The following is an 18,204-nucleotide window of genomic DNA, read 5'->3' as shown; positions in this document are numbered from 1 at the left end:
AAGACTCACCAGTGTCCTAAAAAATGCAGTTGTACCCAATGTCCACTTAACTACGGACATGTGGACAAGTGGAGCAGGGCAGACTCAGGACTATATGACTGTGACAGCCCACTGGGTAGATGTATTGACTCCCGCCGCAAGAACAGCAGCGGCGGCACCAGTAGCAGCATCTCGCAAACGCCAACTCTTTCCTAGGCAGGCTACGCTTTGTATCACCGCTTTCCAGAATACGCACACAGCTAAAAACCTCTTACGGCAACTGAGGAAGATCATCGCAGAATGGCTTACCCCAATTGGACTCTCCTGTGGATTTGTGGCATCGGACAATGCCAGCAATATTGTGTGTGCATTAAATATGGGCAAATTCCAGCACGTCCCATGTTTTGCACATACCTTGAATTTGGTGGTGCAGAATTATTTAAAAAACGAGAGGGGCGTGCAAGAGATGCTGTCGGTGGCCAGAAGAATTGCGGGACACTTTCGGCGTACAGGCACCACATACAGAAGACTGGAGCAACACCAAAAACGCCTGAACCTGCCCTGCCATCATCTGAAGCAAGAAGTGGTAACGAGGTGGAATTCAACCCTCTATATGCTTCAGAGGTTGGAGGAGCAGCAAAAGGCCATTCAAGCCTATACAACTGACCACGATATAGGAGGTGGAATGCACCTGTCTCAAGGGCAGTGGAGAATGATTTCAACGTTGTGCAAGGTTCTGCAACCTTTTGAACTTGCCACACGTGAAGTCAGTTCAGACACTGCCAGCCTGAGTCAGGTCATTCCCCTCATCAGGCTTTTGCAGAAGAAGCTGGAGACATTGAAGGAGGAGCTAACACTGAGCGATTCCGCTAGGCATGTGGGACTTGTGGATGGAGCCCTTAATTCGCTTAACAAGGATTCACGGGTGGTCAATCTGTTGAAATCAGAGCACTACATTTTGGCCACCGTGCTCGATCCTAGATTTGTATCTCTCTTTCCGGCAGACACAAGTCTGCAGGGGTTCAAAGAACTGCTGGTGAGAAAATTGTCAAGTCAAGCGGAACGCGACCTGTCAACATCTCCTCCTTCACATTCTCCCGCAACTGGGGGTGCGAGGAAAAGGCTCAGAATTCCGAGCCCACCCGCTGGCGGTGATGCAGGGCAGTCTGGAGCGACTGCTGATGCTGACATCTGGTCCGGACTGAAGGACCTGACAACGATTACGGACATGTCATCTACTGTCACTGCATATGATTCTCTCACCATTGAAAGAATGGTGGAGGATTATATGAGTGACCGCATCCAAGTAGGCACGTCAGACAGTCCGTACGTATACTGGCAGGAAAAAGAGGCAATTTGGAGGCCCTTGCACAAACTGGCTTTATTCTACCTAAGTTGCCCTCCCACAAGTGTGTACTCCGAAAGAGTGTTTAGTGCTGCCGCTCACCTTGTCAGCAATCGGCGTACGAGGTTACTTCCAGAAAATGTGGAGAAGATGATGTTCATTAAAATGAATTATAATCAATTCCTCCATGGAGACATTCACCAGCAGCAATTGCCTCCACAAAGTACACAGGGAGCTGTGATGGTGGATTCCAGTGGGGACGAATTGATAATCTGTGAGGAGGGGGATGTACACGGTGATGAATCGGAGGATGATGATGAGGTGGACATCTTGCCTCTGTAGAGCCAGTTTGTGCAAGGAGAGATTAATTGCTTCTTTTTTGGTGGAGGTCCAAACCAACCCGTCATTTCAGTCACAGTCGTGTGGCAGACCCTGTCACTAAAATGATGGGTTGGTTAAAGTGTGCATGTCCTGTTTATACAACATAAGGGTGGGTGGGAGGGCCCAAGGACAATTCCATCTTGCACCTCTTTTTTCTTTCATTTTTCTTTGCGTCATGTGCTGTTTGGGGAGTGTTTTTTGGAAGGGCCATCCTGCGTGACACTGCAGTGACACTCCTAGATGGGCCAGGTGTTTGTGTCGGCCACTAGGGTCGCTTATCTTAGTCACACAGCTACCTCATTGCGCCTCTTTTTTTTCTTCTTTGCGTCATGTGCTGTTTGGGGAGTATTTTTTGGAAGGGCCATCCTGCGTGACACTGCAGTGACACTCCTAGATGGGCCAGGTGTTTGTGTCGGCCACTAGGGTCACTTATCTTAGTCAAACAGCTACCTCATTGCGCCTCATTTTTTTCTTCTTTGCGTCATGTGCTGTTTGGGGAGTATTTTTTGGAAGGGCCATCCGGCCTGACATTGCAGTGCCACTCCTAGATGGGCCAGGTGTTTGTGTCGGCCACTAGGGTCGCTTAGCTTACTCACACAGCTACCTCATTGCGCCTCTTTTTTTCTTTGCGTCATGTGCTGTTTGGGGAGTGTTTTTTGGAAGGGCCATCCTGCGTGACACTGCAGTGCCACTCCTAGATGGGCCAGGTGTTTGTGTCGGCCACTAGGGTCACTTATCTTAGTCACACAGCTACCTCATTGCGCCTCATTTTTTTCTTCTTTGCGTCATGTGCTGTTTGGGGGGTATTTTTTGGAAATGCCATCCGGCCTGACACTGCAGTGCCCTCCTAGATGGGCCAGGTGTTTGTGTCGGCCACTAGGGTCGCTTAGCTTACTCACACAGCTACCTCATTGCGCCTCTTTTTTTCTTTGCGTCATGTGCTGTTTGGGGAGTGTTTTTTGGAAGGGCCATCCTGCGTGACACTGCAGTGCCACTCCTAGATGGGCCAGGTGTTTGTGTCGGCCACTAGGGTCACTTATCTTAGTCACACAGCTACCTCATTGCGCCTCTTTTTTTTCTTCTTTGCGTCATGTGCTGTTTGGGGAGTATTTTTTGGAAGGGCCATCCGGCCTGACACTGCAGTGCCACTCCTAGATGGGCCAGGTGTTTGTGTCGGCCACTAGGGTCGCTTAGCTTACTCACACAGCTACCTCATTGCGCCTCTTTTTTTCTTTGCGTCATGTGCTGTTTGGGGAGTGTTTTTTGGAAGGGCCATCATGCGTGACACTGCAGTGCCACTCCTAGATGGGCCAGGTGTTTGTGTCGGCCACTAGGGTCGCTGAGCTTAGTCACACAGCTACCTCATTGCGCCTCTTTTTTTCTTTGCGTCATGTGCTGTTTGGGGAGTGTTTTTTGGAAGGGCCATCCTGCGTGACACTGCAGTGCCACTCCTAGATGGGCCAGGTGTTTGTGTCGGCCACTTGGGTCGCTGAGCTTAGTCATCCAGCGACCTCGGTGCAAATTTTAGGACTAAAAATAATATTGTGAGGTGTGAGGTGTTCAGAATAGACTGAAAATGAGTGGAAATTATGGTTATTGAGGTTAATAATACTTTGGGATCAAAATGACCCCCAAATTCTATGATTTAAGCTGTTTTTTAGGGTTTTTTGAAAAAAACACCCGAATCCAAAACACACCCGAATCCGACAAAAAAAATTCGGTGAGGTTTTGCCAAAACGCGTTCGAACCCAAAACACGGCCACGGAACCGAACCCAAAACCAAAACACAAAACCCGAAAAATTTCCGGTGCACATCTCTACACCCCACACCCACCCCATAAATAATTACATATATGTCTGGGTCTAAATGCCCAGTGTAAGGCCACATGATAATGGCTCCTACAGCATCTGAGAGCCAGCTTACCTGGAGACACCCCTGGCTTCTCCAATGGCACTCTGGAGTCAGCAATCCCTCCTAATGCTGACCCATCCATGCCTCTCTAAATACAATGCACAAATATTGGAAAGCTGCTCAATCAGATTGAGCAGCTTTCCAATATTTGTTCATTGTAATTTTCACCTGTGTGCTGGCCTGGGGTAGCCGACTTGTGCCGGCATGATGGGGTCCTGCACCCCGGACCCATACCTAGTATTAGGGACCCCCAGTGATGGAAAAGCCTTGTCGATCGACCTGGGGGCTTAACCCTATATCTGCAGATATACGCAACTAAGTTCTCCGTATTATCTGATTATTATGTAGTATTATTACATACGGCAGTAACACTGGAATTGTATGGTAGTACCACTGTACATATACGGCAGTACCGCTGGAATTATACGGCAGTACCACTGGACATATACGGCAATATCACTGAAATTTTATGGCAGTACCACTGGACATATACGGCAGTATTACTGGATTTATACGGCAGTATTACTGGATTTATACGGCAGTACCGCAGGACATATACGGCAGTACCACTGGAATTATATGGCAGTACCACTGGACATATATGGCAGTACCACTGGACATATATACGGCAGTACCTCTGGACATATGCGGCAGTATCACTGGACATATGCGGCAGTATCACTGGACATATGCGGCAGTATCACTGGACATATACGGCAGTACCACTGGACTTATACAGCAGCACATGGACACCACCACTGGACTGATGCAGGACAACACAGCACGACTGCAATGGACAGGACTTATACAGCAGCACTGGACATATGGCAGCAGAGGACACCACCACTGTGACTGGACTGATGCAGCACAAGACAACACCACTGGACTGATGCAGCACAACACAACACCATTGGACTGGACTTATACAGCAGCACTGGACATATGGCAGCAGAGGACACCACCACTGTGACTGGACTGTTGCAGCATAAGACAAAACACTGGACTGAGCAGCACAAGACAGCACTGGAATCGCTACCCCACTTTCCCTCCTGCACAGACACTGAGGACGGAGACACATCCTCTCACTACACTCTCCAATGCCGTAGTGAAAATGGCGGCGATGCTCGGCTCCTTATATGGAATCCAAACCCTGCGAGAATCCGACAACGGAATGATGACGTTTTTGCCTCATTCTGGTTTCTGAGTCAGGAGGGAAAACCCGAGCCGACTCGGATCCGGGCTCGGGTAGTGAAGTTTGGTACGGTTCGGTTCTCAGGGAACCGAACCCACTCATCTCTAATAACAAGTAAAATATAATTTATTCCTATGAATGCTTTAAAATTAAAGTTTTCAAAGAAAAAAGATTAGTTACTAAAATTGCTGATTAGTCTGTGGTAGAAGACACATTATTTCAACAGTGAATTGTTATCCCATCATTTGTTGAATTACAAACCGATGAGTTTGCTCACATTAAGGGCCTTATTCAGTCCTGGCTGCTAATGCGTGCTGCAGCCGATGGAGGCAAACTGTGCATGTGCAGCAGCCGCATCACAGCTGCGTGGGAACACAAATTGCGGTTGCATCCCCAATGAATGCGATTTCAATGTGATTGAAAGCAGTGGGCGTTCGCAGAGTGGCGGCACGGCGGGGGGGCAAACGGGGGCAGGCTGGGATTGTATTTGGGGTGGCTGCGTGACATCACACGCAGCAGCACCAATTTAAAAAATGACGACAGACCACATGACAGCGCAGTCTGGCTGCGCTGCCAGGGGTTAACCTTAGTTCCGATGCATCCGCAACATAATTGCTGACGCATCGGGAGGTGGCCTCACACATGCTGGGTGGCCTTGCCCTGTGCTGGGCGGCACCCAGCATGTGAGGAGATGGACGCAGATCTGGCTGCGTATGCTGCAATCTGCATCCATCTCTAAATAAGGTCCTAAGGCCCTCATTCAGAGTTGATCGCTAGCTGCCGTTGTTCGCTGCGTAGCGATCATCTTAAAAAATGGCAAAACTGAGCATGCGTATGCACCGCAATGTGCACGTGCGTCGTACGGGTACAACAAGCATCATGGTTTTGCACAGGTTCTAGTGACGCTTTCAGTCGCACTGGCAGTCGCAAGGAGATTGACAGGAAGTGGGAGTTTCTGGGTGTCAACTGACCGTTTTCTGGGAGTGTTTGGAAAAATGCAGGCGTGGCCGGGCGTTTGCTGGGCCGGTATCTGACATCATTACCGTGTCACTCGTTGCAGCAATCATCGCACAGAATAAGTAACTACAGGACTGGTCTAGTTCTGCACAAAATGTGTTTGCAGCTGCTCTGCTGCACAAGCGTTTGCACTCCTGCTATGCTAAAATACACTCCCCCGTGGGCGGCGACTATGCGTTTGCACGGCTGCTAAAAACAGCTAGCGAGTGATCAACTCGGAATGAGGGCCTAAACCTTGATTATAAAATGCATGGTGCAAATTAAACACAAGAACTGGAATATTGGAAGTCACAAACATTTGAGAGATAGGTGTGGACAGCCAGAGAGAATTGAATAATTTAGTATGCACAGCCCCGAAGTAGCAAATATTTTAATTTAAACTTTTGCATTAAGAAACCCTTAATTACAATAATTTGCAAATCATGGGGGTAATTCCAAGTTGATCGCAGCAGGAATTTAGTTAGCAATTGGGCAAAACCATGTGCACTGCAGGGGAGGCAGATTTAACATGTGCAGAGAGAGTTAGATTTGGGTGGGTTATTTTATTTCTGTGCAGGGTAAATACTGGCTGCTTTATTTTTACACTGCAAATTAGATTGCAGATTGAACACACCCCACCCAAAGCTAACTCTCTCTGCACATGTTATATCTGCCCCTCCTGCAGTGCACATGGGTGGTTATTCCAAGTTGATCGCAGCAGGAAATTTTTTAGCAGTTGGGCAAAACCATGTGCACTGCAGGGGGGGCAGTTATAACATTTGCAGAGAGAGTTAGATTTGGGTGGGTTATTTTGTTTCTGTGCAGGGTAAATACTGGCAGCTTTATTTTTACACTGCAAATTAGATTGCAGATTGAACACACCACACCCAAATCTAACTCTCTCTGCAAATGTTAAATCTGCCTCCCCTGCAGTGCACATGGTTTTGCCCAATTGCTAACTAAATTCCTGCTGCGATCAACTTGGAATTACCCTCCATATTATTATTGTGCTTAACTTTGTTTTTGTTTTGAGGTGTTTTCTTCCTTTTTTTGTTTTCTTCATGTCTTCTCTTTCCTAACTGGTATCCAGAGTATTTACCTGTTCAAATTAGTACACAAATAAAGTACTTAGAGTAGTATACCTCTTATCGGTTCCTGGTGACCTGCAGTGTCCCCCTAATTTCAGCAGCCAGATGGTTAATGCTGAGTGATTCACTTTTCCCGAATGTTGAGAGAGCAAAACATAAAACTTGCAGTACAAATCTGAGAGGGGCCCACTGGGCTTTGTGGTCAACCTCCGGGACATTGTGAGCTCCTACAGCCACAGGGTTCACATGGAACCACAGGCATGACACACACACACACACACACACACACACACACACACACACACACACACACACACAGCAATAATGAAGACACATTGTCTAGTATTTTCACAGAAATTGTGTTAAATTGATGTTTACAAACAACTTATTTCTTGTGCCAAGTAAATCTCTACGCCACTCTCAGTGCCAGATCTACCTTAGGGTCTGTACAGCAATGTGATCCTTGCCCTGTTGGTCATCCATATACAATAAGCGATACTTACCTACTCCCAGGAGAGTAAGCCAGCCTCCCAGATCTGCCCACTTCCTCTGTGAAGTGGGTGGTTTAGGAGATGCGTTCAGGAGTGCGCGTTTCAAGAATTGGTGGTTCAGTTGCCAAAGCTACCCACACTTGGTCATGTTGATCTTTTGACCCTGTTGACCTTTTGTACCTGTCCACCTTTTCCGGTGTTGACCTTTCATATGTCAACCTTTTGTCCATGTCGACCTTTTGTCTGTTGACCATATGGGGTTGACCTAATGACTGTAGATCTTTTACAGCACACCCTATTAAACTAGCAGCTCCTATATTTGTAGTTTCACCATTATTGGACCTTATACATAAGTCACCTATATGTTTTATATTTCCCGCAGTTCTAAGCTTAAACTAATAAATAGAGACATGGACACCTGTATAAATGGGGAAAAAAGGTCAAAGACACATTTATTAAATCAAATTGTAATTATTAAATTAAGCATGGCGGCAAAAATGCAGCGCTACCTCGGCCAAAGCCCATACTATAGATATTTAAATTACTAAATGGGACTGGTGTTTCCACCCCCTATGTAAACCGGCTTGGGCAGTACCACCACCCCTAAATAGCCCAGTGCTAGCACCAGTGGCAAATCTAGAAATTTTTCTCCCCCAAGCCAAAACATTCTCTGGCGCCCCCCCCCCCCCTCATAATTGGCACTAGTAAGGCGATTAATCTGCGCACGAAGAAGGAGCACGCTGCATAAAGGGCGTGACCTTGCTGACATGGGCGTGGGTTTGCATAAAGGGGCGTGGCGTTGCAGGAAAAGACTACCTTATACCCCAGTTTTGCAACCTGCATGCCCAGACGTTGGCCACCACAGGAAAAAAAAATAATCCTGATTCATGCCCCTTACATTATTTGTCATTTTTCCTCCGTATAGTTATGCCCAGTATACATTATGCCACATACTGCAATGGTCCTTAGACATTATGCCACACATCATAATGCCCATGACACAATATGCCACACACCGTAATGCCTGTGACACATTATGACACGCATCGCAATGCCCATTATACATTATGTTACACACTGCAATGCCCCGATACATTATAGCACATACAATGCCTGTGACACGTTATGACACACACCGCAATGTCCGTGATACATTATGCCACACACTGCAATGTCCGTGATACATTATGCCACACACTGCAATGCCCCTGAGACATTATACCACATACCACAATGCCCATTTTATAGTATACCACACCGTAATGCCTGTGACACATTATAACACGCATCGCAATGCCCGTTATACATTATGTTACACACTGTAATGCCCCTGATGCATTAAAGCACATACAATGCCTGTGACACATTATGCCACACACCGCAATGTCTGTGATACATTATGCCACCCACTGCAATGTCCGTGATACATTATGCCTCACACTGCAATGACCTTGAGACATTATACCACATACCACAATGCCCGTGATATAGTACATCACACACACCGTAATACCTGTGACACATACCGCAATGCCCATTATACCCTATGCCACACACCGCAAGGCCCGTTATACATTATGCCACACACTGCAATGCCCCTGAGACATTATACCACATACCACAATGCCCGTGATATAGTATACCACACACCGTAATGCCTGTGACACATTATGACACGCATCGCAATGCCCGTTATACATTATGTTACACACTGTAATGCCCCTGATGCATTATAGCACATACAATGCCTGTGACACATTATGACACACACCGCAATGTCTGTGATACATTATGCCACACACTGCAATGTCCGTGATACATTATGCCACACATTGCAATGACCCTGAGACATTATACCACATACCACAATGCCCGTGATATAGTATACCACACACACCGTAATGCCTGTGACACATACCGCAATGCCCATTATACCCTATGCCACACACCGCAAGGCCCGTTATACATTATGCCACACACTGCAATGCCCCTGAGACATTATACCACATACCACAATGCCCGTGATATAGTATACCACACACCGTAATGCCTGTGACACATTATGACACACACCGCAATGCCCATTATACATTAAGTCCTACAGTAAGGCTTTTAATTTCTTTTAAATTACCTGTTCATTGCCAGGGGTTTCATGCTCTTGGTTCCATGCATGGTGCCAGGGGTTTCCACGCTCTTGGTTCCATGCACGGTGCCAGGGGTTTTCATGCTCTTGGTTCCATGCACGGTGCCAGGGGTTTTCATGCTCTTGGTTCCATGCACGGTGCCAGGGGTTTCATGCTCTTGGTTCCATGCACGGTGCCAGGGGTTTCATGCTCTTGGTTCCATGCTCGTTGCCAGGGGTTTCATGTGGTAGGTGTTGTGCTTATTGCCAGAGGTATCATGTGCTGGGTTTCAATCTTGTTGCCAGGGGGTAATATTCGATGCCAGGGGTTTCATGCACTGGGTGTCATGCTCGTTGCTAGGGGGTAATGCTTGTTGCCAGGGATTTCATGAGCTGGGTGATGTGCTTGTAACCAGGGGGGTAATGCTTGTTGCTAGGCCTGTACTCCCAGTGCCACATATGCCCCTAGTGCCAGATATTCCTCCACAGTGCCAAATACACATATGCCTCCAGTGCCCCATATGCCCCCCCCCCCCCCAGTGCCAGCTACACACATACCCCCAGTGCCAAATATGCCCCCCCAGTGCAAGGTACACATATATTCCCAGTGCCAAATATGCCCCCCAGTGCCAGCTACACATATACCCCCAGTGCCAAATATGCACCCCCAGTGCCAGGTACACATATACCTCCAGTGCCAAATATGCCCCCCCAGTGCCAGCTACACATAAGTGCCAGCTACACATATACCCCCAGTGGCAAATATGCCCGCCCAGTGCCAGGTACACATATACCCCCAGTGCCAAACATGCCCCCCCCCCCCAGTGCCAGGTACAGATATACCCCCCAGTGCCAAATATGCCCCCCAGTGCCAGGTACACATATACCCCCCCAGTGCCAAATATGCTCCCCCCTGTGCAAGGTACACATATACCCCCAGTGCCAAATACCCCCCCACCGCCCAGTGCCAGCTATACATAAACCCCCAGTACCAAGTATGCCCCCCCCCCCAGTGCCAGGTACACATATACCCCCAGTGCCAAACATGCCCCCCAGTACCAGGTACAGATATACCCCCCAGTGCCAAATATGCCCCCCCCCCCCGTGCCAGGTACACCCCCCACCCACCAGCTCCCCTGGGCTCCCCCACTGCTGTGCATTTTGGGAAGGACACGGAGGGCACAGTGCGCGCCTCTCCTGTGTGTCCCTCCTGTGTCTCCAGTGGCAGCGGCGTGTCTGTCAAATGAAGTGCCGGTTCGTGAGCCAATCAGAGCTCACGAACCAGCACTTCATTTAACAAACACGCCGCTGCCGCCGGAGACCCAGGAGGGACACACAGGAGAGGCGCGCACTGTGCCCTCCATGTCTTTCCCAAAATAGCAGCAATCAGTGGCGGCGGCGCCCCCGCAGCCCTGCGCTTCCAAGCGATCGCAGTGGCTGCGGGGCCCTAGTTATGCCACTGGCTAGCCCCTCCCTAAGATGGAGACCTGGTTGTCCCCTAAGGTAGTAACTGACTCATCTCTCTCAAAGACGAAATGCTAGCCAGGCTCTGTGGTCCCAAATTAAGCACTGATTTCTGCCAGCTGTGCCTCTCCTGTTGAAAGAAAAGCCTAAAAATACATTCTAACACAGGTTCTCAAACGTGGCCCTCAAGGCACCCCAACGGTTCAGGTTTTGAGTTACTTTTTAGAAACATAGAATGTTACAGCAGATAAGAATCACTTGTCCCTTTTTTTACCATATTTTTCCCTCAAACCTTATTTCTTTGTAAGGATATCCTTATGTCTTTCTCATGCTTGTTTAAAATGCTATACTGTCTTGGCTTCTACCACCTCTGGTGGGAGGCTATTCCACTTGTCCACTCTTTCTGTTAAGTCATTTTTCCTCAGATTTCCCCTGAACCTACCTCCAGTCTCAGTGCATCTCCTTGTGTCCTATTGCTTCTTTGCATTTGAAGAATGTTGCTCTTCTTCCTATGAAATCTGAGGGGTAAATTTTACTAAAGCTTCTAAAACATAGAAATTGTTGATGTTGCATATAGCAACCAATCAGATGCTGTCTATCATTTCTCTATTGCCTTTTAGAAAATGACAGACAGCATCTGATTGGTTGCTATGGGCAACATCATCAATTCTCTGTTTTAGAAGCTTTAGTAAATTTACCCCGAAAACACCTGCAAAAGTAGGACGGGGAGATTGTAAAATAAAATCCAGCTGTCCCCAACTTACTGCACAGTAACCCTAGATAGTCTCCTCCAGCTAGTAACCATCATAGACTAAGCAGGAGTCATTTATCATACTATTGTGCAACCGCGGCGTCACTTACCTCAGTGACACCTGGTGCGGTATTGCCAGGGCATGCCATGGAAAACAGGCATGGCTTAGCTGAGGGGGCAGAGATTTGAGTCCCAACCCCCAGTTTTCATCGCTAAAGCGGTTCTGGAGATGCATGCTGCCCCTAAAGACTGTGGGCCTGCACTTCCCAGCTCCTACACTGTGACAGTAGCCGGGTGCTGCATGTAATGTTACAGTCCTGCACTCGGTTCCTGTCACTGAGCAGGAGCCACCATTTTGGTGTCAACCATCGGCGGGTCACACCTGGGTGACGTCCATGCCCCCCGCAGCCCCCTTGTGATGCCACTGCCCTGAAAGATTAAGCAGACAGGAAGGGGATCATTTCCCTATCCTAAAGGAACAGGACTTTGATATATAGGGTATAACTTGCATTATATGTGTTGACCGTGACACATTCTCTTTAGTTTTATAATTGTATACAATAGTTGTATAGAGTAATCGATAGTGAATTGATTTTAGAGCTGGGACAAATTGTTACATGTAACCTTGATTGCTACTAATGTTTGTATTGTAGATGTGCCAACTGTAATCGGAAACAATAGCTTAATCTGCTGTTAATTCCTTACCTTGAAAATCCAAAAAAATGCTATTGTGTATTATAAATTGTAATAAGCAACTACTAAACTCACTCTTTATTTGTTGCCAGTGCATTACAATTATTATTAAGCATAAGAACTGTAGTCAGCTGTAGCCAGTAATTAGAACCAAGAACTGTAAGTAGCTGTAACCATGAAAAAGAACAGTAACTCTTAGTAGATGTAGTCAGGAAACTGAACCAGGGGGGCTATTTACTAAAGGCCGACTTTGGTTGATTTGCCGTTTTTTGCTGAAAAAAACTGCAATGTTTTTAAATTGCAAATGCACGAAGGATCAATTTGTATGGAACTCACATGTCAAAAGTGACTTTGCACTCCGTGGGGTAAATTTACTCAAATTCGTATTTTTCCGATTGAGGTTAAAATTCAAACACGAATGACATCGAAAGTGTAAATTTGCAACTTTTTGAATTTATTACGACTAATTTACTAAGCTGTCGTATTCTGCATTTTCGTATTTACTGATGTCAATGTCATTCGTATTTTTTGGCAGTGTTTTACGGGAGTGAATTGTAAAACACTGCCGACTTTAACACAATGAATCTCGGCCGGATCTGTGAGATCCGTGCTGGGCTTCATTGTGCACCATTCGTAAAAAATAAAACATTGTTAAAAATAAAAAATAAAAAATGCGTGGGGTCCCCCCTCCTAAACAAAACCAGCCTCGGGCTCTTTGAGCCGGTCCTGGTTGAAAAAATATGGGGGGGGAAATGACAGGGGTTCCCCCATATTTAATCAACCAGCACCGGGCTCTGCGCCTGGTCCTGGTTCCAAAAATACGGGGGACAAAAAGCGTAGGGGTCCCCCGTATTTTTGAAACCAGCACCGGGCTCCACTAGCCAGGTACATAATGCCACAGCCGGGGGATACTTTTATATTGGTCCCTGCGGCCCTGGCATTACATACCCAACTAGTCACCCCTGGCCGGGGTACCCTGGAGGAGTGGGAACCCCTTAAATCAAGGGGGCCCCCCCTTCAGCCACCCAAGGGCCAGGGGTGAAGCCCGAGGCTGTCCCCCCCATCCAAGGGCGGCGGATGGGGGGCTGATAGCCTTTTTGTCAAAATGTGAATATTGTTTTTAGTAGCAGTACTACAAGTCCCAGTAAGCCTCCCCCAAAAGATGGTACTTGGAGAACCACAAGTACCAGCATGCAGAGGAAAACCGGGTCCGCTGGTACCTGTAGTACTACTACTAAAAAAATACCCCAATAAAAACAGGAGACACACACCTTGAAAGTAAAAGTTTATTACATACATCCACACCTCCAAACATACATACTTACCTATGTTCACACGAGGGTCGGTCCTCTTCTCCATGTAGAATCCATGGGGTACCTGTGGGAAAAATTATACTCACATAATCCAGTGTAGATCGGTCCTCTTCTGTTCTTTTTGTAATCCACGTACTTTGCAAAATAAAAAACCGGACACCCGACCACGCACTGAAAGGGGCCCCATGTTTTCACATGGGACCCCTTTCCCCGACTGCCAGGTACCCCCCCCTGACTTCTGTCTAAGAGGGTTCCTTCAGCCAATCAGGGAGCGCCACGTCGTGGTACCCTCCTGATTGGCTGTGTGTTCCTGTAGTGTATGTCAGGCAGCACACGACAGTGATACAATGCAGTGCCTATGCGCTCCATTGTAACCAATGGTGGGAACTTTGTGGTCAGCGGTGAGGTTATTTTCGGTCAACCGCTGACCGCAAAGTTCCCACCATTGGTTACAATGGAGCGCATAGGCGCTACATTGTATCACTGCCGTGTGCTGCCTGACAGACACTACAGGAGCACACAGCCAATCAGGAGGGTGCCACGACGTGGCGCTCCCTGATTGGCTGAAGGAACCCTCTTAGACAGAAGTCAGGGGGGGTTCCTGGCAGTCGGGGAAAGGGGTCCCATGTGAAAACATGGGGCCCCTTTCAGTGCGTGGTCGGGTGTCCGTTTCTTTATTTTGCAAAGTATGTGGATTACAAAAAGAACAGAAGAGGACCGATCTACACTGGATTATGTGAGTATAATTTTTCCCACAGGTACCCCATGGATTCCACATGGAGAAGAGGACCGACCCTCGTGTGAACATAGGTAAGTATGTATGTTTGGAGGTGTGGATGTATGTAATAAACTTTTACTTTCAAGGTGTGTGTCTCCTGTTTTTATTGGGGTATTTGTTTAGTAGTAGTACTACAGGTACCAGCGGGCCCGGTTTTCCTCCGCATGCTGGTACTTGTGGTTCTCCAAGTACCAGCTTGCGGGGGAGGCTTGCTGGGACTTGTAGTACTGCTACTAAAAACAATATTCACATTTTGACAAAAAGGCTATCAGCCCCCCATCCGCCACCCTTGGATCGGGGGGACAGCCTCGGGCTTCACCTCTGGCCCTTGGGTGGCTGGAGGGTGGGACCCCTTGATTTAAGGGGTTCCCACTCCTCCAGGGTACCCCGGCCAGGGGTGACTAGTTGGGTATGTAATGCCAGGGCCGCAGGGACCAATATAAAAGTGTCCCCCGGCTGTGGCATTATGTACCTGGCTAGTGGAGCCCGGTGCTGGTTTCAAAAATAAGGGGGACCCCTACGCTTTTTGTCCCCCGTATTTTTGGAACCAGAACCAGGCGCAGAGCCCGGTTCTGGTTGATTAAATATGGGGAACCCCTGTCATTTTTTCCCCCATATTTTTTCAACCAGGACCGGCTCAAAGAGCCCGAGGCTGGTTTTGCTTAGGAGGGGGGACCCTACGCATTTTTTTCCCACAAATTTAACACTTTCCCACCCCTTCCCACTGATAAACATGCACGGATCTCATGGATCCGTGCATGCCTATCAGAACACGGTAATAAAAAGCAGGTCTGTTTTATTTTAGCACTTTTTTACGATTTGTATTTTTTCACGGCAGTGTTTGGCTATTGCCGGCAGTGTTTGTGAATTACACTTTTTAGTAAATTACCGAGTTCTACCAAATAACAGGCGTATTTGACCGATGGTGTATTCATTCGTAAGTTTTTTCTTTGAGTTCCAAAAAAATACGAATGCCCTCATCACTGCCGTGATTTGAGTTTATTAAATTCCCGAGATGACACTTTGAAGAAAAAACACCATCTCGGTCAAAATCGGGAGCTTAGTAAATTTCCCTACAAATCGTAACAAATCACCATCGGTACAAACATTGTCAAAGTCATAAATTGTAAGAATCGTCTTTGCTACAGCACATGAATTTGCACACAAGTAGCATAAAATTTTCACTGCAATGCACAAAATCAATGCACTAGTTTCTTTAAGCAAAGTTTAAACATTGCTGTTGGTCATTATAACAATTGTGAACAAATATTTATGAGTAACAAAACAATAAAATATTAACTGGTTTGGTAAAGCATATAAATACAAAGATGTTTATTTGCAAACATAACATAATAATGTAATTAATAAGGGCCCTCATTCCGAGTCGTTCGCTCGGTATATTTCATCGCATCGCAGTAAAATTCCGCTTAGTACGCATGCGCAATATTCGCACTGCGACTGCGCCAAGTAATTTAACAATGAAGATAGTATTTTTACTCACGGCTTTTTCTTCGCTCCGGCGATCGTAATGTGATTGACAGGAAATGGGTGTTACTGGGCGGAAACACGGCGTTTCAGGGGCGTGTGGTTAAAAACGCTACCGTTTCCGGAAAAAACGCAGGAGTGGCCGGAGAAACGGAGGAGTGTCTGGGCGAACGCTGGGTGTGTTTATGACGTCAAACCAGGAACGACAAGCACTGAACTGATCGCAGATGCCGAGTAAGTCTGAAGCTACTCTGAAACTGCTAAGTAGTTTGTAATCGCAATATTGCGAATACATCTGTCGCAATTTTAAGAAGCTAAGATTCACTCCCAGTAGGCGGCGGCTTAGCGTGTGTAACTCTGCTAAAATCGCCTTGCGAGCGATCAACTCGGAATGAGGGCCCATAATAATAATAATAATGTAATTGGGTATTTTCACCCATTTTTATCAATGTCTCCTTTTAGATGATAGGGGAAGATGAGAAGCGGCATGGAACAGTACCATCACCTCTAGAATGGGCCCCACGCCTGGGTGGTGTTGGTGCAGGTGAGGTGTTGGCCCTACTACTGGCGGAACTTCATACCTGAGGGAGGAGACCAACTTTTTCTTGTCTTAATGTTTTCAAATTTTCATTCATCTACCTAAGAAGATTGTTTTGCATTTCAAATTGATGATTTCAGTTCTGTTGAAAGGTCATATTTTCATTTGTTTCTGCCTCTAAAAGACGGTGGTTTGCTTCTAAGATTCTGATTATTACACCAAAACTCTCTGTCAAATTGGTGTTTACCTGGCTGACATTTTATTTAAGACTACAAACATTTTTTTTTTTTAAGCATGAAAGTTGCATTCATTTGTGAAAGTCTACAAATATGATGACATATTTGTGGCAAGTGCTTTATTTGTGTCTAACAGTGCCACATTACTATTATGGAATGAAGCCATGGAGGACAGGAAGTCAGAGGCAGCATCATCACCTGCTTGTATTGCTGGCTACTAAGGGGGTCATTCCGAGTTGATCGTAGCTGTGCTAAATTTAGCACAGCTACGATCTTCTTCCCTGACATGCGGGGGAACGCCCAGAACAGGGCTAGCCCGCCCCGCACGTCAGTGCCGGCCCCCCTCGCAGAAGTGCAAAGGCATCACACAGCGGCGATGCCTTTGCACTTCAAGAGTAGTTCCCAGCCAGCGCAGCTTTAGCATGCTGGCCGGGAGCTACTCATCGCTCCCCAGCCCGCAGCGGCTGCATGTGACGTCACGCAGCCGTTGCGGCCCGCCCCCCGTTTGGTCCGGCCACGTCTGCGTTGGCCGGGCCAAACCCACGAAACGGTGGCCAAATGCCGCCGTTCCGCCCCCTCCCGCCCAGCGATTGCCTCTGCCTGTCAATCAGGCAGAGGTGATCGCATCCCTGCTATGGCCTTCGGCTGTCTGGCATGCACCGGCGCACTACGGCGCCGGCGCATGCGCAGCCGGGACCCGTTCGCTCTGCTGCATTAAAATGCAGCAAATGAACGGGTCAGAATGACCCCCTAAGTCTGGGCTTGGTGGCTTTGGAGTTTGGGTCTGTGGCCTTCAGTGCCATCATATCTTAGCATCTATCTCCCAGGTTAAGCAGCAGCGATGAATCACCCCAATGTAGCAAAAACTAGATTGTTACATTGGTGTAAGTGTAAATGACAAATGTATCACTCCGTGACCATGAATACATATGCGCATATTACGCGTACAAAATACGTACTGTATGTACACATTGTACTTTCTCTTCTATGTGGGTGTGTTACTGTTTAAAAGTTTCCTAAGTATACAGACCAAGAATAGAATGCCCAATTATTTTTGTTAGTATCAAAGCAACAATACTATTCATAAGCTTCTGGGACCAAACTACGGACACATTGTAATTACAAGGGAATGGGTTCTGGTGGCGCCATGTAACCACATCTATATAAATACAATATTTTACAGACATTGAGTGAATATCCCAGTACAAAGTACAAGGGAAGCAGTAAGAGCTCTGGCATACTAAAATACGCACATCTAGTGCAGGGTATTCAGCAGGTCAGGCCTGGGACCAGGGCAGCCATCAGAGGGGGACTGGTGTCCCGGGACCATACAGAGAGGGGGCCCACTCCTGTCTCCTACCGCCAATACTTAGAAAGCTGCACCAGTCTGTGAACAACAGCAGTCTGATGCGCAGGGAGGACTTCTTAAAACAATCCTTA

The 18,204-nt window shown here is 47.2% G+C and overlaps 1 long non-coding RNA gene across 3 annotated transcripts in view; it reads left to right on the top strand.

Moving 5' to 3' along the window:
* Positions 1 to 17,718, top strand: part of LOC134966060 (uncharacterized) — a 173,113-nt gene extending 155,395 nt beyond the window's left edge. For all 3 annotated transcript variants that reach the window (XR_010188574.1, XR_010188573.1, XR_010188575.1), the window contains one exon: positions 16,453 to 17,718. This is a non-coding gene — a long non-coding RNA (uncharacterized LOC134966060). The remainder of the gene's footprint in view (positions 1 to 16,452) is intronic.
* The last annotated feature ends 486 nt before the right edge of the window (positions 17,719 to 18,204 follow it).

This window comes from Pseudophryne corroboree, chromosome 10 (genome assembly GCF_028390025.1).
Source record: "Pseudophryne corroboree isolate aPseCor3 chromosome 10, aPseCor3.hap2, whole genome shotgun sequence".
Taxonomy (NCBI): domain Eukaryota; kingdom Metazoa; phylum Chordata; class Amphibia; order Anura; family Myobatrachidae; genus Pseudophryne; species Pseudophryne corroboree.
Note: the sequence above shows the minus strand (reverse complement) of the source record. Positions and strands in the feature narration are given on the sequence as shown.